The sequence below is a fragment of the Sphaerodactylus townsendi genome, linkage group LG02 (genome assembly GCF_021028975.2).
Source record: "Sphaerodactylus townsendi isolate TG3544 linkage group LG02, MPM_Stown_v2.3, whole genome shotgun sequence".
Classification (NCBI taxonomy): Eukaryota; Metazoa; Chordata; class Lepidosauria; order Squamata; family Sphaerodactylidae; genus Sphaerodactylus; species Sphaerodactylus townsendi.
Window position 1 is genome coordinate 17598633 of NC_059426.1, and position 26109 is coordinate 17624741.

The following is a 26109-nucleotide window of genomic DNA, read 5'->3' on the forward strand; positions in this document are numbered from 1 at the left end:
CCCTAGGTCACTTGGCATGCTTCCATGGCTGGTGAGGATTCACATCTGGCGTGACCCTGAATCTAATCCAGGACTCTGTCTACTCACAACACTGACTCTACAATACATACAGCCCCAGCTATGCCTTCTAAAACAAACTTGATATACCATTCAACAAACGAAACATTCTCAGAATACATATTAGCTAATTTTCTATATACTCGAAGCTTAATTTTTTCCAAGACACCACGAGCGATGAATGTCAGGGGTGTCTCCAGAGACTAAACGAACGGGGGTGGCCTCAATGCTCAGCTATTGTTAGCATAAATCTTAAAAACAGTTGACGGATCTTCTTTCCCCAGGGCAGTTTGTATGTAAGCAATCCTTCAAGCCAGCATGAAAAGCAAACCACGTCCCATTCTGCTCTTCTCCGTAAATGTTGCTACTTTATTATGCAGAGGCCCGATTTCACTCGGCTCACCTTTTAAATCAAGCTAACGGGGGAAGCCGGCATCAAAATAAACAGCCCTCCATTACACGGACAGAACAAAAAGTTAATTTAAGAAAACCACTTTGCAAAATGTAATGCTCTTATTTGTTGCAAACAAACAACTCACATATTATAATGACTGAGAGGCCTTGCAAATTGCAGTTTTCAAGTATGATAATACATACATTTCCTTTTCTAAATTAAACCTTTATAGTGTAACTAATGGCCACAGCTGATGTGAGCTGGGGAAAAATACATTCTTCTCCTACTATTTACATGAACGCCGACTATTTTTTTCCTACTCAAACCTACAACCTAGATTGTTTCTCTGAAAATTTAACCAAGTCTATTTTTACGTTTAAGCGTACTATACTTTGTTTAAAACCGCAGGTTCCTGCAAATGTTTCCTACTACTGCACTTTCTTATTACGGGATTTAACATCAAGGAATACAAATCACATGGAAATGAATGCGTAGTACCTTGCATTTAAAATGACCATAGGCTATAGAATATATTTTTGGAGTTAAGGTCAGGTTCACAAATCTGCAGATTCTTAAAACAGATGACGGTTGGAAAGAAAACAATAACTTAAATTTAACCAAGAGTTTGTCGGAAGAGTTCACTGTTTTCACACCATCGCCATTCAATCCCAACATCACCTGTGCAATGGAAGTGATGCAACTTTCCACTGATTCACAAAATGGGGGATTGGGACTGAAGCTCCCTTACACTCCATCTGATCATTTTAGCAGAAGCAGTGGAGCAGCAGTGGCGTAGGAGGTTAAGAGCTCGTGTATCTAATCTGGAGGAACTGGGTTTGATTCCCAGCTCTGCCACTTGAGCTGTGGAGCCTTATCTGGGGAATTCAGATTAGCCTGTGCCCTCCCACACATGCCAGCTGGGTGACCTGGGCTAGTCACAGCTTCTCGGAGCTCTCTCAGCCCCACCCACCTCACAGGGTGTTTGTTGTGAGGGGGGAAGGGCAAGGAGATTGTCAGCCCCTTTGAGTCTCCTTACAGGAGAGAAAGGGGGGGATATAAATCCAAACTCTTCTTCTTCTTCTCTTCTTTATTTATGGTCAGTGTGGTGTAGTGGCTAAGAGTGGTGGACTCTGATCTGGAGAACTGGGATTGACACCCCATTTCCTCCTCATGAGTGGAAGACTCTTATCTGGTGAACTGGATTTGTTTTCCCACTCCTCCTCGTGAAGCCTGCTGGGTGACTTTGGGCTAGTCGCAGTTCTCTCAGAACTCTCTCAACCCCACCTACCTTACAATGTATCTGTTGCGTGGAGGGGAAGGGAAAGTTGTTTGTAAGCTGCCTCGAGTCTCCTCACAGTTAAGAAAAGCAGAGGCTGACCAGTTGCACCATCTGCTCCCCAACCAATGGGAGCAAGGACAGGCCACCAACTGCACAGGAAGTGAAGGAGGGATGGCCACCATGGCAGCCACTGGCCAGGAGGGGGCAGAGCTGAACAGGAGGTGAAATATTTACCATCATGACATGCAAATGCAACAAAACCCGGAGGAAGGACAATCAGAATTTAGCAGGGGTGTGACTTTGACTTCACCTACTGGCAGAGGACAATGACCATCATCATCATAGTTTATTTACGGTCATTGACCACCAAGATCCAAAAGAATTAAAATCATAAAATTTACAGATATTACAAATATACAGATTAAAACAGTTAACAAAATGCAGATAATAGGCCTCAGGAACTCAGAACATCAGCTCAAGATAATGAGTGGAATGTCAGTCTAATAATAATTAATAATAAGGATTAGCTGGCAGAGCCACTAGTGCTCTGTCGGGCCTTCCTGATTTTACTTGATATCCAGGCAAACTTGGCAACAGAATATGTTAGATTTTTATTGGTATCTGATAGGACAATGACCAAGAGAGATAAGCTGAACCTCTCTGGGAAGAAAACTCTAAAGTTTGACCACTGACTCATCTTGCTCAGTATTATCTGCTCTGGTAAGCAAAGTATAAGGCCTTAGGCAGAGATAGCTCTTCCCAACATCTGTGAGCTGACATCACTTAACTGGATGTGCCAAGTGAAACCTTCCAGGTGCAAAGTGCCTGATCGGCCCCTCTCCCAAATAAAGATACCACTTTGCTCTTTCCCCAGGTCGAGGCTGCAGCAGAACTCAAACCCAGTTTTGTAGCATGTCTGAGCGGGAAGGTATGTTCCCAAGCACCACCTTTTTGCGGCACAACCGAGACGTGACAAATTTTGAATCACTGTCCTGCAGTCCAAGAGATAACTAGACCTTTGCAGATACCTCTGCAAAAAAAACTGCAAGCGCAAAAATGTATCTGGTAAGCACATTTCACATTTATCAGCATAATCTTCAGGTGATTTTTATATACTTTTTGGCAGTCTAGAAGATGTTCTTTTATTCATGGAGCGTATTGGCTGAACGATATTTCTCTTGCACGCTGGCATTTCTCCAGTGACCAATGCTGAAAAACGTGGGTTTCAGTGCAACCTTATATAACTCCAGTTACTAATGAATTCAAGCAGAGAGACCACAGAACAACAAAGTTATCCCCTGAAAGGCAGAAATACTGCATAGGCAGCTGTTCAAGTTTCCACTATGACTTAAAAAAAAGGCCTCACCAGCAAGAAATAATGCCACGTTTCTATGTATATACAGTACTCTCACCCATAGCAAGCATATGGAAAGGATACTTCATGTCTTCTTCCCCAGCATGCCCTTTACCTTTGCAATGGGAAACAGAGGAACAATAGGTATTCCAGAATACAGATGTAAAATTTCTTGAAATGTTGAAGTCATGGGCTGGGGGCGGGGGGAGGATTTCTGTAATTCTGTAAGTTTGCTGCAATTCGGATCCTACCAAGTAATTTTGCACCATTTAATGAATTACGTTAACACCCATGATTTGCTCCAGTTCTGTTTTCTAGATTTCCAGTTGGTTCTACAACCCAAAACCTATTCCATTGTTTATTTAATTAATTTATTTATTTATGGGTTTTGTATACCGCCCTACCCCCGAAGGGCTCTGGGGGGTGCACAACATAGTTTCCTCTTACAACACATACAAACAAAACCCTGTTAAAATTAAAAACACAGTGGTAAAATGAACAAAGAATGTACTATCCTGTTGATTGCATTGACTCACTCTGTGTAATCTGCTTTGAGTCCCAATGAGGCAGGCAGAGTATAAATAACATAAGTACATTTTTTTAAACTGAAAAAAGAAAATACTTCACAGGTGTTTTTTCTTAAAACTACAAATTTCTAATTTTTCCGTTAGAGAAGTCAAGGGAAAAGGTCTCAGGAAAAAAAAATGAGGAAAACAAACAGTTTTCCCCAAAGAACTGTGTTTTCCTCCCTGGGCCTTCACATATCTCCACCGGAAGTGAAATGAATGCCCTTTACCTGGGGATGATACTTCTAAGGCATAGGTGTCAAACTCGCGGCCCTCCAGATGTTATGGGCTACAGTTCCCATCACCCCCTGCCAGCATCATGCTGGCAGGGGATGATGGGAGCTGTAGTCCATAACATCTGGAGGGCCGCGGGTTTGACACCTGTGTTCTAAGGTGTTTTAGCTATGTATATCCTGACAACCTCTCCATGGCCCACCTTGCACATCACTCTCTGCATCTGAATCGATGAAAACCGAAACCAATGAAAACCGAGGCAAACTTTTCCATAGGAATCAATGTAAATCCAATTAATCTGTTCTAGGCACTCCAAAAAACATACCAAATACACATTTTTTGGTGAATAAACATAGTGTTTAATGCTGAAAACAGTAACAAACAATAACACTAGGACCAGCTTCAGAGCCAGTGGACCAATGTCGCACCAGAAAGCTGTCCGAAGAGGTCTGTTTCTGACGCCTCTTTAAGATTTGTCTTGAAATGGGGCAAGACATTGTCATTAAACAAGTTGGAGACACGGCCTGCAACAGCTTTGTCCGGGTGATTTTTCTCTACAAACCTCTGCACTTTACTGCAAATCGATGAAAACTGAGGCAAATCGATGAAAACCAAGACAAATATTTCACTGAAAAAATCGATGAAAACCCAAACTGATAAAAACCAAAGGCAATGAAAAACGAGGTTCCACTGTATATGCTGAAGTGTACGGACAGGTTAAAGAGGGATGGTTACAGAGAAATTAGTTAAAATCTAGTTAAAAATTACCCAAATATATGCGTGCATGTGCGTGTGTGAAAATAGAATGATGTAAAATGAAAAATTTAAGAAGAAAAGAGTATAAGTGAGCTGGTTTTACTGCCAGGACTGATTTTCAAAACTACAAAAGTTCTAGGCCTCTGGGTAGCCTGCCTGCTTCCTAGTTCTTGTAACCAAGGGAATGAGTTCTGTAAGGATGTTTACAAATCATCTATCAAGAAGAGGCCCAATGTGTTATAAACGACTGGTCCAGCTATTGGATAGTCCACACTTGTTGGTCTCCAACTAAGAATCAGTGAGCTTGTGGCCTGAGATAAGTCAATCTCATTTCTCATTTTAACCTTTAATGGCATATAGAGATAAGTCAATCAACGTGATGTGATTTGGAACTTTGAGAATGGAATGCGGGGCAAAGTCCTTGGTTGGAGACTGCAGTGGGAGGGGTAGTGGGTGGAAATAACCATTGTGTCATCTGAAAATGGAAGTGTACTCAAGTCTTCAGAACTGCAAGGTTGGATAAAAGGGATGGTCATCAATTAGGGAGGGGGGCTTTAGCAAAAAAACCCTTCCTGCCAGTACTCCAAGTAAGGAGAGAACATATGTAGAGATGCTCCAGATCACCAATGAAGCCCTTTCAGGTGGACATCTGAATTCCTGCTACATCACAATACATTAGGGTTTCTAGCCCCAGGTTCAGAAATACCTAGAGATCTGAGGGTAAAGCCTGGGAGAGTGGAGTTCAGGGAAGGAAAGGAAAGGACCATAGTAGGGGAAAATGCCACAAAGCAAAGTCCACTTTCCAAAGCAGCCTTTTTCTCCAGAAGTGGAATGAGTGTTCTAAATAAATAAGCAATTTATACAGTCTACAGCAGCATTTCCCAAATGATGGCTCAGGACTTGGCACCGGGTCACGAAAGCAAAATGCTGGATCACCTAATGTCCGGGGCTGTGGCCAACACCGCACCGCCATCCTTGCTCGGAGGGCACCACCCACCTGGAGCCGCACCAGCTGGAACGATACAGCAGCTTCGGGGCTCCTCCCCATCCAGGTGACCACCCAGAAAGGGGCCGGGGGTAGAGCTGCAGCTCACGGCAGACTCTGGTACCACGAGGGAGGTGGGGGTGGAAGCGGCACCCCGGGGAGCTTCCCTGACATGGCCGCATGCAGATGAGGCCCAGCGCAGGCTGTGCTCGCCCCTGCCGAGCCAGCATGGGCAGACGCATGGCGGGTGACATTCAAATTCGTTTCATTTTACTAATAAATGGGCCATAAAAATTTTAGTGGGTCACGGAGAAGAGGTATTAAAATAACCGGGCCATGGGAAAAAAAAGTTTGGGAAATGCTGGTCTAGAGATCAGTTGTAATTCCAGGAGGTTGGCAACTCTACATCTGTTCTATATCATGAAGTCAAAGAGAATTACAAATCACACGTGACAATGTACATAACTGGAGATGCTCAGACTCCCATTATCTGCCAGAATTTAAAAACATAAGAGGATTTTAACCAACCCTACTGGAAGGAGAAACAAATGGAAAGTGTAACATATCCCTCAAATAAAATTCTGGAATGGTCAGAATCTTACAGTAGCATAGGAGAGCGTTTTCTCGCATAATAGATACATAGTCAGTGCAGAATTCATTGCTTCTAGATAATATACATCGTTACTTGAATTCTGGCAATGTTCCAGATCATACATTTGTTCTAGGAACCTTCATTTCCCACAAAGTTCCATTTAAACAGGTCTTGGTTTTACGTTTATACCGTTAGGTTTTACATTTATAGATTTTTGAAATTATCCTTGCCTGGGTTATTTTGTACCACTGTAGTGAATAAAACAAAACGTTCTAATTAATAAAAAGAAATGCAACAACAGCAAGTTTTCACATATCTTTCTTTTAAACCTGGATACTGTCACATACAGAGAAAAGGGGCTTTAAAAGAATAATAAAATGTCAATTTTAATTGTAATAACTAATCAGACTGACAACTTACCCAACGCTTTACTGTCTGGCAGTGAAGTTTCTGATGCCAAAAAATGGTGAGTTCGAACAAAATTATAGACTAGCAAGTGGTTAGCGCATCCGGACAAAAAACAAGTTTCTCAGATATTTCTGGCCTCACAACAGATTTGTGTGAAGTGACAAAGCACACCTGTTCTACTGAACATGCAATCTGTAGCCGGAAACTGAGCAAGTACTGGGACAAGTTTTTGATCCTTCTTTTGTCTTTTGCTGTACACCAAAAACACTAACACCTTTTTTTGGTTTTTGCAAGGCAGAAAGGTGCACAAAAATTGCCACGCATGCAGTATCGCTCATCAGGTAAAACCCCAAATTCTCTCACCTCTTCTTGTACTGTTCCAAAACATATGTTAGCTGCTTTTCTTCCCCACTTGCCCCATCCCCACCCCATGTTGGCCAAGCATCTATCGTAGTGTTTGCCTTTATGAAATACAAGCAGACTGCTCCTTTAAAAATGATAGCACAGAGTGCGGTGCAGTGATCACCGAAAGGTTAAAAATTCATGTGACTCCAAGGAAGCAAATATGCCAAAGTTCTGGGGCATGCCCACCTTTAACAGGACTCTTTATCATATTACGGGCGGGTGATGAGGCTGAAAAGGACAAATGTTTGGTTTTGAACAGCCAGGCTGAGCAAAGGTTCCTTCCTCTGGATGTTGTTATCTTGAATGGTAAAAAAAAAAAATGAAGACATGTTTTTTGAAGGCAGACTGGGGGAGGACAGATAGGAGAAGCATGAGACAGAACTGAGAGACAAGATAGTAAGTGTGCCATACACAAAGGCTGAACCAGAAAGAGATAGTAGGTTTTGGATCAAGTCATGAGCTGTGTTACCTCTTTCCTTAACAAGCAGTAACCCAATCCTCAAGTTCTCTCTTACTGAATCCAGTTACTTCTTTAAAACATTTATAGCCTACATTATACCCCATTAACAGGGGGTCCAAGGCAGTTCTGACAAACAAAATCCCTCTTGATCAAAATTATTATTCCCTAAGGGAGGGAATAATTTGATACAGCAAAAAAGGATCCATATATAGTCTCATTAGGTGTCAATTCATCGTTTCTCCAGATAAAGAATTAGTGGATCATGTTTCCATCATCCCCCACCAGCATCATGCTGGCAGGGGATGATGGGAACTGTAGTCCATAACATCTGGAGGGCCATGAGTTGGACACCTATATATTAGATATATACCGACACCCGCCCCGGTCATTATCCTAGGCTTACGTTTGAGGGATGAGTGGACTGTAGCCCTCAAGGCTTGATGCCTTTGTGTAAATTTTCCAGTAGGCCTACGGTGCCCAAGAACCCTCTAAGCCAGTGATGTGAAACGTGTCAAACATGACATGTCAAAGATTTGAAAAATGGCTGACTTGACTCTGCTGGTGTGTCACACCCCACCCCATGCCCCAAACAAAAGAGACACAATTATTTACATACGCATTTATTTAAAAATATAGTCCAATCATGTGTTGTGCTATGCAGTGTATAAAGAAAAGTCAAAATAATTACAAAAAAGACTCAAAGAGTCGACTAGTGTGTCACCCAAAACGTTGTGGCGTATCCTAGGTTCACCATCACTGCTCTAAGCCATATGACTGGGCTGGGCAAAAAAGGCGGGAAAGCAGAAGCCAATCACTAGTGAGGAGGCAGCGCTCTAACAGAGGCCCTGCCAAGAGAAGGAGGGTGATCACTCCTTGACACTGAGCAGCAGCAAAGAAAGCTTTTTGCAAACAGGGTTGTGTGTGCCTTTGGAAATGGGGAGAACATTCCCCACCTTCACAGGCATCCTGCTGGCTTCCCTGCCCCCCTCCTTCTACAAATCCAGGATCCAGCTTTGCAAAAAGGGGAGGGCATGAAGTTCTCCCCATCATTACAGGCACCCTGCTCCCTCCCCTTTACAAAGGCAGGATCCAGCTTTGAATACAGCCATTTTTAGAGCTTGTTTTATTTTCTCACTCAATTAGCTTTATTGCTGGTGTGTGTGTGTATATAAAAACATCAGACAATTTCATGGACCTGACACTTTAATTTGATGTTGAAAATATATCACGCTATATAAATTAGAAAATCACTGATTTAACTTCGACAATACCACTGAATTATTGGGTATATTTATCCTTGCCATCATTCAATTGCAAAAATGGGCTCCCAGGGACCTCAGGAAAAAAAATCCCCTTGATGCTTGGCAAACACCAGGACACTTTAGCCAAGGCTTGGGGTGCTTTTTCCATAATCTCTTGTCCACGCCTATGTGTTCACTGTCTTTGCAGACACCGGTTAAAAAATGATGTGCATTTATTGTAACACAACAATACATCACAAGAAGGAAGAAGAAGAAGAAGAAGAAGAAGAAGAAGAAGAAGAAGAAGAAGAAGAAGAAGAAGAAGAAGAAGAGGAGGAGGAGGAGGAGGAGGAGGAGGAGGAGGAGTTTGGATTTCTATCCCCCCTTTCTCTCCTGCAGGAGATTCAAAGGGGCTTACAATCTCCTTGCCCTTCCCCCCTCACAACAAACACCCTGTGAGGTGGGTGGGGCTGAGAGAGCTCAGAAAAGCTGTGACTAGCCCAAGGTCACCCAGCTGGCGTGTGCTGGAGTGTACAGGCTAATCTGAATTCCCAGATAAGCCTCCACAGCTCAGGCGGCAGAGCGGGGAATCAAACCCAGTTCCTCCAGATTAGAATGCACCTGATATTAACCACTACGCCACTGTGTAGTGAATAGGCTTCAAGAATGTGGTCTGGAAACAGAAAAAGGGGGAGAAACAGCGGAGGGAACTGCTCCATACCTTCCACGATAGAAAGGGAGCTGTGGAAATCTAGTCTTTCGCCAAAGATTGCCAGCTGAACAGAGAGAAAAAAGAGTAAGGGGATGGGGGAGAGCTACATATTGTGTATGTTAAATATATCTTAAAACATTAAACTACTTGAAAGGGGGATAATTGAGCCAGGAACATTATGACCTCCTGCTATTCTGTACGGTATTTTGGCGACACGGGCAGAGGCTTGCAAAGCACCACTGAAGGCAGCTGCAGCCATGCAGTCATTAGTATGCTGTCTACAAGGGGAAGGGCAATAGTCCAGATGCACTGTGGATGCAAGGTGTGCATACAAAAGCAGCAAGGGGATTTTCTTTTGATGTGACTCGCCCTCCAAAAGGGAAAATTGGGTGAGTCATCCTAACATGAAAGATAACGTACGGTACTTGAGGACAAGCTGTGCAAGTACAACAGAGCCAGCTTTTTCTGATATTGGCTTCAGAAGCAAGACCCTGAGAATCAACAATCCGCCTTAAATGTACACTTCTGCTACTGAGGAGGGGCCATGGCTTGGGGGATGAGCATCTGCTTGGCATGCAGAAAGGTCCCTGGTTCAACCCCCGGCATCTCCAGTTAAAAAAGGGTCAGAACAGCAGGTGATGTGAAAGAACCGAGACCCTCTAAGGCAGCATCACGTGTCACGTGCACAGTGTAGAACAAACCGGTCGTTCCAGTGATGGGATTCAAATAATTTATCAACCGGTTCCGGTGGTGGGATTTAAATAATTTAACAGCTGTTTGTTTACAAGCACCATTTTAACAACCGGTTCCGCCAAAGTGGTGCGAACCGGCTGAATCCCACCACTGTTCATACCATTTAAAAATGTGTTCCCATTATTTATTTATTTATTTATTTATTTATTAGGTTTATAGACCGCCCTCCCCCAGAGGGCTCAGGGCGGTGCAGGGTTGCTCTGAAGTAGTGCATTCCAGGTTGTTTTGTTGAAGTAGCGCCTGCCAGTAAATTTCTTCTCCCCATCCCGGAACGGCTGGAACTGCGTCACAGAATTCTAGATGCGCAAGTACAAGCGATTCAAGAGAATAGATGTTTTTTCAGAGCACAAAAAACCCAGATCCATTGCATGACTAGCAAATATAGGCCTGCGGAAGCAAACAACATGTTGCTACATATTATTGCCTCTGATATATAACAAAGCAATATTTCTGTTTCTACTTCTCAGGCCGCCTAAAGAGCCAACTGCGGCTCTCTCAAGCTGCCCTCGTCTTTTCTTTGTTTCATTTTTAATTTTGAGGCAGACTTAAAAATGAACTTGCTGTTCTGCGAGCCTCCTCTGTCGCTCACATGACAAATTTCTTACAGGCGAGATCTGAACATGGTGGCCATGGTAACATTTCATTTCTGCGCTGAAGAGCCAGTTTCCACATTTCAAATGTGTTGATATTTACTTTGAGGATTAAGGAGCAGGGAGGTCTACAAAGTCTCCAGACTTCTAATGCGGGGAAAACATCTGCTGGACAGAGTCCTAAGCAGATTGCTGGCTAAATTCAGCAACAGGGAATTCTTTTGGTTAATTAGGTCTCCCCGTATCAGTAGATGTCACTGCCGCTAACCGAAACCACAACGGCATTCAAAGCATTTTGCAGGGAAAGGACGTTAATTCAAAAGGTCACCATAATGAGCAATCCTCCTCCTCCTCACCCCCCACCCCCCGCCAAAAATTCACATACAACTTCCACAATCATCTGTGGAAGTGGTCTTCATTTTTTTTAATAAATGTAAAGGGATTTATACATGGGGAAGGTGTGGCAGCAGCCTGGATACAAAGGGTGTGGTTAAGGATATTTAAGTTTTGATTAGAAAACCAGATATTAGCTGTAAATAAAATAGAGCCTTTTCAAAGCAAGACTAATAGTAAGTGAGAGCTATCTCATTCCTGTTTACTGCAACCTTGTAGCTTTGCATCCCCGTAAAGCACCTGCCCTAGGGGTACTTGTTTCTGACTATGATGCTTTCTGCACAACACAAATAAAACATCTTGAGGACATTGTAAGAAGTGTTTGGGGGAGGAATCTGCACAGTTTTTTTTCCAGAACGGGGACATTTTGTCAAATGCCAAAGAACTTGTAGGTCTAGGACCAGTTCCTTCATTTCCTGGTCCATAAAGGAACAAACTGGAAGTACTTCACAGGCCAGAATTATTCTGGTTTGGAGAATCAGGTTATCTTAAGTAGTGAATCGCACACAACTGTAGTTTTTTACTCCAAAGAATACTATATTTTACCAGCCTGGGCAATTTGCTGCTGAAGGAAGTCATTACACCATCCTTCCACATGAGAGATGTAAAATTTCCAGAAATTCTGAAGCAATGGGGAGAGGGATATTATGTATTTTTTAGAAAATATGGAAATTTTTGGGGAGAAACTGAAAAACACGCCACATTCTCAACTTGCTTAGAATATAAAATTGTAGTATTTAGCATATTTATGGAATAGAAAAGCATAAATGCCTTACAGTGCCATCTTAGAGTTAACACCATTCTATGTCCATTAAAGTCAATGGGCTGGTATAATGTTGTTCAGCACGGAACTGCTCCCTTTCTACAAGCAAAAATTGCAGACGTCCAATACTTGAGAAAGAATTGAATACTGCTGCAACTCTTTGATATTTTAGCATATATAACTTATATTTAAGCATATATAACTTAATCTTTACCACTTGAGAGGTAGCAAGAAAAAGAGACATGTTGAAAGTAGAAAACAGACTTTGCAGTAAACAAAAGAAAGTGCACAGTTTGGACAGAAACAGTCACAATAGGACTACTAGCATATCTGAATACTGTTGTATTTTTTAACATTGAACCGCTGCATTTGTTAATAACTGATGCCAGAATCATTCATATTTAAAACAATGAGCATATCCTTAAAATGTGACATATATGTTTATAGAATACACAGCAATCATTATCTAATAAGATAATTATCATTGTCTATTCCTGTCCATTGCTCATGCTGTGACTTTTGAGTGAGTAAAGACTTGTCTTAATTTCATTTATTCAAAAAAAATAAACTATCTTATAGGAAAAATTTTTTTAAAAAAAGTTTATTCTGGATTCCCTATAGTTTCTCCATTGGAAAAGTGTGTGTGTGGTGGTGGGGGGGGTTGCTGAGAAAAAGAGGAAAAACTCCCATAAACAAGTCCTCCCCCACCTTCTAGTCTCTAGTTCTAATCTGGAGAACCAGATTTGATTCCCCACTCCTCCTGAGTTGCTGAGGCTTATCTGGTGAACCAGAGTTGTTTCCGCACTCCTACATTCCTGCTGGTCACAGTTCTTCAGAACTCTCTCAGCGCCATCTACCTCACAAGATGTCTGTTGTGAAGAGAGGAAGGGAAAGGAATTTGTAAGCCACCTTGAGTTTCCTTACAGGAGAGAAAGGAAATCCATACCACCAGCAGCACCCCTCCTCCTCCTCCTCCTCCTCCTCTCCTCCTCCTCCTCCTCTTCTTTTTCTTCTCCTTCTCCTCCTCCTCCTCCTCAATTTTTCATGTTTGCTGGACTTTCTATTGTGATTACTCTACAAAACTGGGTGCAGGCAGTAGACATGCTCCAGGTGGTAGACCTGGGTGCCAGTGCCAGCTCTGGGCAGTAAACCAGGGCGCCAGGGGGTATCAGATTTTGCCCCGGCTCCATTTTCCCTAGATAAGCCTCTGAGTGATGGTCGTGTATGGTGTGATGATAGGATTTTTTAATCTCATTAACATCTGGAAGTATGAAAACAGTAGCAACAGAAAATACACACAGACTCAAAATACACTTTGGTTAAAATGGACTAATAAGTGGATATGTACACACATTTAATGTTATTTTTAAATGAAGTTCTGGGGGACGAAGAAGAAGATCTTGGGACAAAACAAAGAATAAGAGACGAATTGGATAAATGGTAGCCAGGCCCCCACTTGATGAGGGGGAATCCCCTGCTATAGGCATCCTCCCCCTAGCGCCATTCATTCGACTGGCAGGGGTCTTAATAGCTGCAAACTGAGGCCTAGGTGGGTCCCATCAGCGCAATGATGTCACTTCTGGAAGTAATGTCATCATATTGGCAATAACATGGGAGAAGCTGTGGTATTCAGGCAAAAACTTTATGGTAGAAGCCATTTTACCATAGAGTTCCTCACAAATAATTGAGTGTCTCCCATATTGTTGGTGACAAGAAGATGGCACTTATAGAACTGATGTCATTGCACTGATGGGGCTGAGGACTAGGCCTCAATTTGTGGCTGGTAAGGCCCCCCCATCCCCGCCAGCTGCTGGGCAGTACCTGGCAACCCTAATTGTTTAAAATATTCTGAGTAAACCTAATTCAGAGTTGTACTGCAATTGTTGGGAACACCTGTGCCAGCTGCATAAAATCAAGGATAAGCTTCTCTTTCCCCTTCTGTTTGCAGATACGCGTAGGCATGGTCACAGGTGTGGCCTTTGGCCCATAGCTCTGAAGCTGTGAATAAGCTGGCTCAGTGGATCCAGCATCAGCCCAGGATTTGTCTTATCTGTTGTGCTTTTCTTCTTTATTGATGTTTTTCTAGATTTTTGTAAGCCACTTTGGATTTTCAGTGTGGAAAAAGGCAGCATATAAACTCCTAAATAAATAGATAAATGTTGTGGTAGACTCCAAACGATCACCTGCAATACCACGCAGGGCACTGATGGATGCACACTCTCATAAGGCACCCCTTGGAGACGTGGCCAATAATTCTCAGTAGCTGCAAATTGCAGGCAGTCATGCAGAGGGGAGATACAAACTTCAGATGCATTGTTCAAGCAAACCTTTTCTGAGACACAGCCACAGGGGCAAATTTAACAAACAATAAATAACAACAACGGTTTATTCAGGTGTACCCTTTGGGGACAGAAATTCATCTTTTCTAAAAGTTCCATTTCTGTCCATGGGCCTTTCAAGTTAAGGACTAATTCCACAAACAATAATGGTGTCGCTGCTCCTAACGATTCCGGGGCAAATGAAATAAAGTCTGTCCAAACATTCTGGAGATACATGTGAGTTTATGTATGTACACACACACACACACACACACACACACACACACACAGAGCGAGAGAGAGAGAGAGAGAGAGAGCGCTCCACTATCACACACACACAAACAAAGCTCCGCTATTAAATTTAAATGTAAGTAAAAATTATGAAAGATAAAGATACTAATAAGGTATGATTTTCAGGTCCACACAGGGACTATAAAAAGCTTATTAACTGCCACTACTGCCGTGTGTTTTAAGTTATTTTATCACTCTGCTTTACAGCAGGAGAAATACTCTCTAGGAGTGGCACCGTGCTTTGATTAATTACTTTCATACACAGGCTTTTACAGGGTATTAGCGCTGGAATGAGTCAGACCGGCTGCCTGTGATTACCGGCCCAGACTCATTTTACATTTATGTTAATAGGAGTGTTAATGAAAGAACTCTTTTACATTTTTAGTGTTTTTCTCACTACCTAAAAGCTTTCTAGTTATATTCCTCCTTATTGGCCAGAAATTACGGGCACTTTGCACTGCAGTTCGACCGATCTTGCTGAAGTTATTTTGCAAGGACAGGGGGAGAACACGCACAGTCAATCACTGTGAAAGAGGCTCATATTCTTTGAACAACTGAACAGGTGCACAGCCCTCCACTTCAGGTGAGAACTACTGTACGTAAAACTGAAAGCCACGCACAAGCTAGGCATTGTTCGAAGTACAGCAGGCAAGCTATAAAGGAGCCAGCTCTCTTTAGCTAAGACAGATGTGCCTCCGTCACCAGAAGTACCGACATCTGCTCTGAAGTCTCAGTCTACTAGGAACTAGCTGCAATATAAATATAAGCTTCTCGCCTTGCTAAAACCCAGTGAAATTTGGATTCAGTCCTAGCTCGATTGAGGATGGGAACTGGATGTGTTGGGTGAAGCAGCAACACTCTGTATCTTCCTCCTGTCCTGGCTAGTCTAGCAACACAAATCACGTGATGTGACCGCACACTGCAAGCTTCCCTGCTTCCAACAAGTCTACTGGTTGCCATCCGTGAGGCAGGAAAACACCTGTCATGTTACAAGGTGGGAGGTGGGAGGGAGTAGGATACTGAAACTGATGTTTTCAGCAACAGTGATGCAAACGCTGAGGGAACAAGTTACGGGCATATCTAACATTTAGCCACAGCAACGAGAGCAACCCTTGGGTTGATCAGGAATATGGGACTTACAATGACTTACTATGACTTACCATGACCAACACGAGGAGAAAAGAGGGAAAACAATATTTGAACGTACTGTGTACGTGGGGGACAGTGAAACAGCATAGCAGTTTGTGAGGTTAGGATTGATTGAGGAATTGTACAAGTTCCTCTATGGTTAAGTTGATCCTGTTTGGATAATCATGGAAATCCATCAGCTGGAAAAACCAAAACATCCATTGGCCCAACTTCTGAATCAGTGATGATGTTCCACAAGGTGTAGTTCCTGTCATTCAATTATCCTTTGCCAGGATATTTAGTAGCCACTAGTGGAACAGGCAGAATACAGTTGAGCAAATGCAACAGGAAATCCAATGCAAACAGCAAATTCAGTTCAACTGCAGAATACAGCATCGTGTTACATATTTATTCTTTAGTCAGACCTGATATTGAAAACTCAAAGTGGATCCTTAGAGATAAAAAGCATGATCCTAACTGGTACAGGATTACTTTGATGGACAAAGGTACCCAGGTATGCCATAATAATGACAGATATCACTCAGCTACACTCATGAAATATAAAAGCAACACAGGATAAAACAAATTAAAATATCAAAAGGCTGGTACTATAGATTAAAAGAGTATTGAAATGAAAACGCTGAAATATTTTTCCCTTCACCACCAGCACATTCCCTTATCAGTTAAATGTAATTATGAAAGAATTCAGATTCCACAATACATTATAACAATGCAGAAATCAAAAACCCTCCAAATCTGCCATCAAACATGGTATTCTTTGAGAACAGATGACAATTAGGCTCATCGTATTCAAGACTGCTGAAGAGTTTCATCTCTAAGCGGTTATTTAATCCACTGAACAATGGCATCACAATGAATGTATGGCCCCATCAGATACTATACCGGTTCCCTGCAGAGATTATGCCTATTCTTGCCTGCATTCATTTTAGTTTTTTCTTTAATTTTATTGAGAAAGAAATTAAAAACAAGCACAGCATTGATTATAATAGTTTTTTTTAAAAAAGCTGGATCAACAATCATCCCTCCCACAATATTTTTGAGAGGCCTCTGAGATCTTAACCATGCATTCCATGGTTCTTTTTTCCCCAAAAGAATAAACCAGGAAGTGAACTACCTTCTACCTTCATGATTAGGTATGGATTTTAGGATGACAAGCAGGCAGGCAAAAAGTATATAACGGGCAAAGGAATAAATAACGAAGAAGCCCTTCCCCTTCAATAGCAAGATCGTTCAGAGTTATGCAGGGTTACATGCTAAGAACCCCACGTTCAACTGGGTCCTGTTGGTGGGCCAGTGGCCAAAAGTAACTTTTCAAGTTCTTTATTGAGCTGGCATTCTAAGTCGATCACAAGCAATACGGGAACTGACCCCCCAACGTTCGAACAGCCTCTTTTACGGGCTCCCCACCAGTTCCCACTAAAGTTACATAAACACCTTTAGTTCCCATCCGAAAACCATCTTGAAACAGTTTCACACAGACAGGCAAAAGAAACAGGAGATACAGATACTAGAAACACTCCCCAATCTGGGCATCTCGCCAAACTTGTCAGACGAAAACCTTCCAAGGCTAAGCAGCGACTTTACAAGTGGGGGCAGAGTGAAGAGAGGTGATGCTCAGCTGGCCTTACCAGGGCTAGTGGTAAGGCTGGCCAATGCCTGGGAAGCCTCTGTGCAGGCTCAGGCTTTCCTCAGCCTCCTTTGACTTCCCCGGTCTTTTTCTCCTGCCCAGGCTTGGCCTGCATTGGTCAGGGGCAAGATCCCAGCTGGTGGACCTCACAGCAGGGGTTTTCTTTCTGGTCTGCCTGATCAGGATACGAGGCCCCTGGTGTGGCTGACCTCACAACTTGGTTCCTTTTTCTAAGCCAAGTTCAAACTACTGCTGATCCAAGAGTGGCACTAGACAAACTTGGGCAAGTCATAATTTATCTATCACTGTAAAAATGTAACAGGAAAGATTTTCAGATTTGTTGGTAAAAATTTCAGAATGCCACATTAGAATATTTCCGATGAGACCATCAGTGGATATAAGGCATAAGTGATGATTACATAAATGATATAAAATAAGAAGCCAGGCATATATGGACGGTATCAGAACTATGATAATGCAACAGAGGAAAAAATAGTTCTAGGAAAGTGACTTATCCAGCTATTTGTTATTATGCAGTTAGGTTTTGCCCAAATTTAGTATATTGTTGGGACCAATATTTCTGCATTTGAAGATGTGCAGTGGAATCACCCCTCAGGTATCTGGCTCTTGCATTAGGAAAGGACACGATCTCAAAACCTCTAACAACCTCTTAGTTGCCTCTAGCCAATTAAGTTCAGTGATCTTATTTAATATATCATGTGCTTCTGCCTTTTGAGTTAGAGATATGGAGCATTCAAAAAGATGAGCAAACATTTTCACTTACTGGCCTAAATAAAAATAAGATGTACTTGGAGCAACACAAGGACAATTCACAATTAGAAATAGTTCAGATATAACAATAAACCATGAACGAGAGACTTGCACACACCCCTGACCACTCTCCCACCGGTGATACAACCGAAGACTTCCACTTTTGCAGCAAACTATCTTCTTTGTAAACCAGGATTCTAAAAGATGTTAATCTCTCTGGTTTTCAGAGGCCCCCTCCGCACACGCAAAATAATGCGTTTTCAAGCCACTTTCACAACTGTTTGCAAGTGAATTTTGCTATTCCGCACAGCTTCAAAGAGCACTGAAAGCAGTTTGAAAGTGCATTATTCTGCATGTGCGGAATGAGCCAGAAAAAAGCACAACCCACAGTTATTGGCTAAGATGTAACAGCAAGCTATGGTTTGCCCTGAGAACATATGTCTTTGTTTACTTTGACTCACTCAAAGGGAGGAAAAGGGGATGGTTGTAAGCCTCCTGAGTACAAAATCTGTGGAAATTGCAAATGCCCCTTTGTATGAGCAGAACTGCTTATTACTCAAAGATGGGACAGTTTTAATTGATATCCTTTACCTATGCAGTGCCAGTAGCATACACAGGTGTTTTAAGATCCCTATCCCAAGGAGCATACAAGATGCAAGGACAAGGGTGGTCTGTATAATTCTGCCACTTCCCTGCTGCCCTCCAGGACCAATCAAGGGGCAGTCCATGCCCAATATGAAGTGCGAGGGAGCTGCCACTTGAAACGAGATGTCTGAGCCTCGAACTGGGCTGGAGCAAGTGATGCTGGCTAACAGAGTCCTGGACAGGGTAGGCACAAGTGACCTTCGCTGTGGAGTTCACTGAGGAGCCCCAGATAGAGCAAGCATGAGTGATTATTGCCACAAAGCCTGAGCCCCAGGTAAGATGGGTCCAAGTGACAGCTGCTGACTCTGAGCCAGGTGCCCAGTTCCCAAACAAAGTGGGAGTCTGCTCCTTTCCTCAGTCAGGGGAAGGGTCATGAGTTATCTCCCCTTATTCGGGGTCCGGGGCAGCTGCCCCTGTTGCCCTTTGGCTAAGATCACCCCTGCACAAGAAGAAAGGAGAAAATGGAAGCCCAGATGATCGTTGAGATAGAATGACGTTTATGTTAACAAAGGCCTGACCCTTATCAAGTGCTACCACAGAGGTGAAGCTGCAATGGGGACATCTGGGGTGGCTCGCCATTGCAGTCATATGTCAAGGGTGGGGCTAGGGGCGTGTTGGGGCTGGGCGTGTAGGGGCATTTTGGCGGTGGGGCGCGCAGGCCGTTCATACCCCGGGCGCAGCTCCCCCTCCCTTCGTCACTGTGCTATCACCTGATGTACAAAAGTCACGCTGTTTGGGAAAAGGACAGATTGAGAATTTTGGGCGATTTAAGAAAACCGTGCCGTCCTGTTAAAATGGTAATACCAGGTTATGCAATGAAGCATGAGAAAAGCAAGGGTTTAATGTGTTATATGCCTTTGAATATTTGTTTCTGATTTGTTATTGTAAACTGCCTTGGAATACTGCTTACCTGCCTGACAATTTTATGCAACAGTCTGCAGAGGAACAGAGAGGAAGTATAGGGAGAAGTGGGAATGAATGGAAAAGCAGAATTAGAACAGACTCTGAGGTAAATCTGAAACAGTTTAAGACTGCCATGCCCAATGGACTAATGAAAAGGAGGACGCAATTGCTAGGAGCTCCACAATCCTGCATAATTGCATGCTGTGTGCATTTCTAATTGTTCCCACCTTAAAAAGGATATTGGCTGTAGAACGGTCCAGGGGTGTAGCATTTTCCAGGTCAGAGCGCACAATAGAAAACACTTCTTTATAGCCTTATGGAATTTGTTACCACAGGATGTGGTCATGGCAACCAACTAAAATGGCTTTTAAAGAGACGAGAGAAGATGATGGAAAGCAGGTCTTGCAACAGCTATTTGTCACAAAAGCTACTTGGAAGTAAGAACAGCATCAGACTACTTCTGAGTTCCACATTCTAAGCACAAACAACAGGGGTTGGTTAGCTTCCAAACAGGCATCTGCTTGGCCACTCCTAAATAGTCCGGATGCTGAACTCTGTGGGCCTTCTGCCCACGTTTCTGATATCGAGTGTGCAGTTAGTTATTACTGTTAGATTTGTGCCATGATTTGGGAGCTGGTTCACACTTACAGCTGAGATAGGGTCAGTTCTTCAACAGAAGAGCTCAATGCTGGTACCACACAAAATACAATTCCCTAGTAATCTGTGAGGGGAAAAAAAACCCAGATCACTAACTGCTAAGAAGTTTTATGCAGACGTTGCTCAATTATCAGTTTTGCTAGAAATGACAGCCTGATGGGAATTAAATTAATTGGGGGGCGGGGGAAGAGACAACAAGATGGTGCTGTTTCAATAAATACAACCCACACATTTTCAAACCTGTTCTAGAAAAAGAGTGACTTCAGCAATATCAGCAAACAGTGTGCACTATTTATCAAGAAAAATAGGGAAAAGAACTGTTGAGCAATTAAAAGAGATGTTCTGAAGTTATATTTATGAAAACTGAAGCAGCTCCATTTCAAAATGCACACTATCAATATTGGCTGCCGTTCTTTCTTACAGCAATATTGAAAAAGAAAAAAAAAGTTTTTTCCCCCCAGCATTCAGCTGTGGGACACAGGACTAAAACAACCAAGTTCCCAGAGAGTCCAATGGGAGTTAAACTTATCTTTTTCAACAACTCTGATTAAACAAAAAGGAGAGACTACTTTGATGCTCAAATTAGCATCTTTTCTCCAACAAGCTGAATTAATTAGTAAAGTGACAAAAGAATTAGTCCAGATAGGATCAAAGCTGAAACCATATTTATCTGCAATTTTAAATTGAAAACACAGAGTATTAACTCTTTGTGTTCCATTTTCTTTGTTTCTGTTTAAACATTCAAAATACGCTTCCACACCAACCATCAGACAGAAAAGACAGATAGAAAACGTATTGATTGAGCAAAGGAATCCATGGAAATCAAAGGATTGTGGTTGGGATTTTTCACAAATAAGTTCTCTTAAGTTCAAAAGCATCAAGGCAACAGAAATCTTATGGAGAATGCTTGATCTATCACTCAAGTTTTGCTTTTAATTAAATTTTAATTGTGTTATACTCCGCGCATTCCCTTGGATGGACATTCCCAATTATATTCTTGAGCACTGACAGTTGGAATAGGGCACCAATGTATGATACAAATTTGTGCTCATTTTACTTTTTGTTGCAAGGGGAACTCATCCTATGGAACGTGTACGCACTGTGCACCTGTGGGCAAGCCAGGAAATACAGAACGTCACAGAATCAGTGCACAGAAATGATTTACAACTTGATCACAGACATCAGAAATTGATTTATAATCTGTCCAACACACCGAGTTTCATTTGCTTGTCCACTAGACTGTGTAAGTACAATTTCACCACATTCCCCTATTCCCCCACACTTTCCCTGTAACGTACCCTGATCTTTTCCCCTTTTGCAGTATGGCATAGGAACCACTCATTCTAGAATGGATATACTGTATATCATTTTGGATGCTGGATGTGTGGCTGGCACTGTCTTTGAGTCAGGATAAACCATGAAACTGGGAATTTACATTCTCAGCGAAGGGTCTTTATGTCTGTTTTGGTGACAGATAATGTGGGAGACACTTGCATAACTCCGCAGTCATTCTTTTGGATATTCTTGGCAAGGAAAACTCGCGAAGTTCACTTGTTCACACACACATCCTTGACTGCTACTTTCTTCCAACATACTGAGTACCTCTTAACTGCTTATAAAGTCTGTAGCCATGGGGGGGGGGACGACACTATTGCTGATTAGCCTAAATTCCAGAGTGAAATAGGAATAACTAAAAAAAAAGGTTACCCATCCTGAGTCAAATGGAAGATCATTTTGCACATTTTTTGTAAACATTTCAACACTCCTGGGTCATTCTCACAAATAATCCTTCAATTAGGAGAGGACCCCACCCCCCACCCCCTGGTCTGTTTCTTGTATCCCTAACATGAATGGGATGTCTACACATACCGATAGTTGAGAAAGTCCATGTAATTTAATGGCTTTTTTTCAACTTCCTGTCCCACAAGAACAACATTCACAGCAGGCCCCTTGTTATCCAGGTCACTTTCTTTCCTATTATATTGTTCCAGTAATAACTCTGTTATTAAGAGATTCTTTGTTATCATTCTCTTTGGGGATTGTTTTAAATCTGGTTTGCTTGGGGTTTGGGGGGTTTTCCCCCCTGTATTTTACCTGTATCGTCTTATAAGCCAACAAAGGCTTGGTGCTGTGCTATGCTATTGTTCCAGTGTTTAATTCTCTTTACCACACAGAAAAGCTAAAAACTGAGACAAGTGTGTGGCGGGCATCTGATAACTGTGCAGTTATCCAGCTAGTGGAGAAGCCATACTAAATGATTGTATGTGGGATATATGCTTAGGAGATCAGACACTGTCGCTAACTAGTAGAAATGTGTGATTTTTAAGCATTTAGTAGGTTGCAGCTAACTTCACATTATCAGGAGGGTGTGAAACTCGGCTATTTTTCAGTATTTTACAGGATGCTTTAGTAGCAACATTCTATGGGTTATTAGCTGAAGTATGGCCCTGTAAGGCTGTAATTCCCCCAAAAAAGGATTTAACATCCCTCATTGTTTGGACATTCCTTGTCAAAAATGTCAGTCCTCCAACCTGAGCCTGGATCTTTCTAGCAATTCTAAAAATGGCATGTTCTTTCCACTGGATGTCAATATGCATTATGTGAACCTTAAAATTAGTCTGTAAGTTATATGCAACATGAGATCTGCCTCTATTCCAGACCTGGGCATTCTACGTGGCCCGTATGACAGACCTGGCCCTGGCCTAAGAGGACCTGTTTAGAACCGCGCTGCTCATTCTTCCGCTAACCCTCCCCCTTCCCCCCTCACCTTGCCACTGCACCGGAAAGGGCCTCTGAGAAAAGCCACTCCCCTCCTCGTTAGCAGTGGTTTCCCTGGGCGCGTTGCCTCCTTTGAAAGCCCCGCCGAGAAGCCGGGTTGCCTTGGCTGCCAGCTTCATCGCGGCGGGGCTTCTCTAAAGCTTTGTCCCCCACACCACCTTGTTGGGGAGTGAGGGCGCATCTTTTGAAAGCCCTTTGCAGCCGCAAGCCAAGGTAACCAAGGCAACGGCTTAGCACCGGGCTTTTCAGTCATTGAAAAAAAGTAGGTCAAGGGACTTTAGTCTCCCCACTTGCTTGATTGTCACAGTGGACAACTATGCAGGTACAAATAGCACCAGTTGTCATTGAAAAACTGTTGCCACTGATTCAAGTTGATCTGGCGCACCTCCGTCTCGTCACTTATCAGCCCCTATTATGCAGACTTGAGTTCAGCTTTTTGGCCCGGCCCTCCACAATATTTTCTGTTTCTTATGCGGCCCCATGGAAAAAATAATTGCCCACCCCTGCTCTATTCTGTTCTAGCAAGTGGTTGCAATGTTCAAAGATCACAGGTACGCCATAGACAAGAAACAAGCAGGGCATGTACCATGGCAGGAGCAGAAGAGGGAGACTAGAGACCTCCACAAGAGGCAAGTGGGCTCTAGAAAGCTGGAGCTTAGCCATCAGCTGCTCTCACTAGACTAAACCACAAGCTGGCAAAAAGGACACGTTAAAGCAGCAAAGGTTGGTACTGAGCAGGAGGATTATTTACAGAATTGAGGCTGTTTCTGCCCAGCCCCATAACAGCGCCCTAAGACGGTAAAAACACCGTCCCTGGGGCGCTGTTCGCACAAGCAAGGTTTTTCAAAAGTGGCGTCTTCCACCCGCTGCCATGCGAACGGGTGGAAGGCACCGCTTTTGAAAAACCTCGCTTGTTGTGCGAGGTTCGCACTGCTTGGCCAGCACGAGCACAGCACTGCTGCGATGCAGCAGCGCCTGCAGCACGAATAGCGCCCCAGGGACAGTGTTTTTACCGTCCCTAGGATGCTGTTATTGGGCTGTGCGGAAACAGCCTCAGTTCTGTAAATAACCCTCATGCTCAATACCGACCTTTGCTGCTTTAACATGTCCTTTTAACAGCTCTTACCTCCTGTTACCTTCCGTCGCATTATGGAGGCCAGGAGACATGCCTCCTCGCCACCGACCCCAGAGCCGTTGCTCTGGTCATGGGGGTGTGTCCCCTGGCCTCCACAACACGACGGAAGACGACAGGAGATAAGAGCCATTTGGAAGTGGTGCAGCCTGTGCGAAGTCTGTGCCATCAGCTGCACTCCCAGCGGGATCGTCCATGCAAACAGTCCTGGGGGGTGTACTGGCATGAACTATGTGGATGCACCCCCGCTCAGCTGCCTGTGCAGAAACAGCCAAAGAGTCCCATCCTTTCCTGTAGCCAGGTCTAAGTCCCTGATCCTGCAAAGATCTAGAGTTGGGTCCTTGATCCCATCAAGATCCATCTTTCTCCTCAGAGATGCCACAAGATGCTAAGTATGTACCCTTCCACCAGTTTAGGCTTCACTCTGGTCCTCTGCTTTCTCAGGTCTCAGGGAGACTCTGAAGATGCAGAAGGTGAACAGGTTCACTCAGGAGTCTGTTGGGCCATAGTTTACGCATGAGGACATGAGGGATGAGAAGGTCCTTTAGATGCATGGGCCCTGCGTCATAAAGAACTTTAAAGGTCGTAACCACCTTGAATTGGATTTGGAAGAGAACTTGAATAAGAGCCTACTGTTAGAGAGAAGACAAAGAATCTTCTCTGGGAGCTTCTGCAGTGTAGACTGCCTCGGGAATAGTGGAAACCACAAGAAGCTTCTCTTCTTAGGAGACTTTTGAAGAGTCTTTTCTCCATGTGCAGGCAAGGGTAGGACAAGCCTCAACAGCATGCAAGTAGGTAGATGCTTCACCTTCTGGTTATATCATTTTGTACATTCCATAAAATTTGGCAACTGATGTTCACACCAATGATTCATGTAAACAGCGCATTCAACTTGGATTGTCAGGCTGAATCAGGCAATCAGCATAACAGTGTGGTGGGGAAATGGCATTGTGAGCATCACAGTCAGCACAATAACATCGCTTCTGGCAGTTCTAGGAATTGTTGGAAACGCTATGGTTTAGTTTGTGGTGATTCCTAGGCAGTCAACCATTCAACATCATTGTGTGGGTAACACCAGGGAATTTGTCAACATTGTAAATATTTTATTTATTTTAATTTTCATTTCTCCCCCCTTGCTACTACTGCAGGCAACTACAAGGAACAAGAATTTGAGGCAGGGTTCCCCCTACCTTGGCCACCTTATGTGTAACACACAAATCAGCTATAAGGATACTATAATACAAGAGACTGACTGAGAATATGGACAAAGAAATGTACTGCATGATAGCTCACTACATCACACAATAACTACTCAATATAGCCAAGAAGGGGTGAAGTACATTTGCCCTAGAGATGCTTTTCCGTAAGATATATATCACATACAGACTATCACGGTCTGGCTCTGGATACTGTAAGGCAGCAGTAAGAATGGAAAAAGAGTTAGTTGTGGTTCCAATGTAGTATATGAAATGCGTAGGAAGAACACACTCTCGCCCATTCTATTGCAGTCTAAACCCACCTTGAGTGACATGGTTAGGAACTGAGGAAGAAAAGAACCCAAGTGAACATTCAGAATGCTCTTTAGCTTTTTGAACATTTTTATGTGTAGTTAAGTTGATCTTTACTAGCATATCATGTTTCTTCTAAAGCAAAGGACATGTTCCAATATCCTACACATCTAATCTTTTAGCACTTGAAAGTGTCAGAAGGAAGCTACATGATAAATAATATCTTTCATCCTTGGCTATAACCATGGCACTATCGTACATTTCTAATTAGACACAGTAGAATGTGGTTAACATCATTCCCAGGAGATTTATTATTAGTCTGTAAATTTTTTCCAGTGGAATTCTGCTAATACTAAGGACCACTGGAGTCCAATCACTAGAAGCAGCG

General features: G+C 43.0%; 1 protein-coding gene across 2 annotated transcripts in view; it reads right to left on the reverse strand.

Moving 5' to 3' along the window:
* PARD3B (par-3 family cell polarity regulator beta) overlaps positions 1–26109 on the reverse strand; it is a 680328-nt gene that overhangs the window by 192972 nt on the left and 461247 nt on the right. The gene's annotated exons all lie outside the window — the stretch shown is intronic.